This window comes from Stylophora pistillata, chromosome 9, assembly GCF_964205215.1.
Source record: "Stylophora pistillata chromosome 9, jaStyPist1.2, whole genome shotgun sequence".
Classification (NCBI taxonomy): Eukaryota; Metazoa; Cnidaria; class Anthozoa; order Scleractinia; family Pocilloporidae; genus Stylophora; species Stylophora pistillata.
The window spans coordinates 22,546,395-22,547,700 of NC_142527.1; positions in this window are offsets into that span (position 1 = coordinate 22,546,395).

Consider the following 1,306-nt stretch of genomic DNA (forward strand, 5'->3'; position numbering starts at 1 on the left):
CGCACAATTTTTTCTATAATAGAAAGAACGTAATGAGGTTATCAAGTCACTCTGACACTTGTTTATTCGAAACGAAACTGATGAAAGTCACACCTTGTGAGTAGCGAGTTAACGCAGTGATTAGTTTTAATGCCTGAATAACGGTTTTATTTGTTGATTGTGTGGGAGGCTGAGGCCTCCCGAGATTTAAGTGTTCAGCACCCTGTCGATTTTTCCACGAGAAGCTTAGCACTCCAATTGCTTGACATCCCTCTAACAGGTAAGTTCCTGGAAGTGATTCGTCTTGCTGCGCCAGCACATGGTAGGTTGCCATAAAATAGAAAACACATCCCTGATTTACAGGATTGCTTTTATTTCGATCTGGGCCGAAGGAAACTTCTCGTATACCTGCGTTTTCTTCTCTATAGAAAAATAGCAAAATTGACATTTTCAAAATAAAGTAACTGCAATAAGGTATTATCATCATTCTACTTTAGAATAAATGTACGATTTTGGTAGTGATTGGCCAAATCTACAATATCTGTATTCCTCCGCAATAAAGAAATAGCTTTCCTTACCTTTACAAATGTCTCCTTCTTATGTTTGTTGAGGGCTTGGTCTATTAGCTCGGTGTATTGGCTTGGTGTATTGGCTTGGGACGCTTCACTAACTTTTCTTTTTCAGCATCTCTCAAGTAAGTAAAAAGATGACAGATTTATCTTTGCTGCTAGGTGGATTGTTTCCTAGTTGTTCTGATGATTAATACATAATTTGAAACAGTTTTACCTACAAGAGTTTCTAAGTCTATTTGGTGGCAGAATTCTCTCTTGTCCCGAACCATCAATGACTATTGAGAAGTGGTATGCGCGCCTATTAATTAGCTTCTCAAGTACTTTTCTGACAGAGTAGTAATGGGCTGGTAGTTTTCTTTAGAATGCTCGTCCTCCTTTTTGTAAACAGGATTCTGGTCCCCTCGCTCTCAGTCACTTGACCACCTTTTTTTCTCCTTTAACCCTTTATCACAGTCCGTCTCTGTTTAGTCGCTTTGTATCTTGTTTTTTGCCATTAGCTCCCGATTTTCTTGTGTTTTGTTCTTTAGCGTATTTTGAGGAATCCTTCCGCGTCGCCATAGTTGCAGTCTTCCATCCAGAAGTCGTATGTGGAACGTCCTCGTTTGTCTTTCACTTTCATGCTCTTAACAGGTGCTAATTCATCCAATGTATAATTTATTGGATTATATATTCATCGCAGCCAGGCTTATAACGGACACAATGAAATTCGATCATATTAATCTTGTACTACTCAAACTTCATTGGCTGCCAGTAAA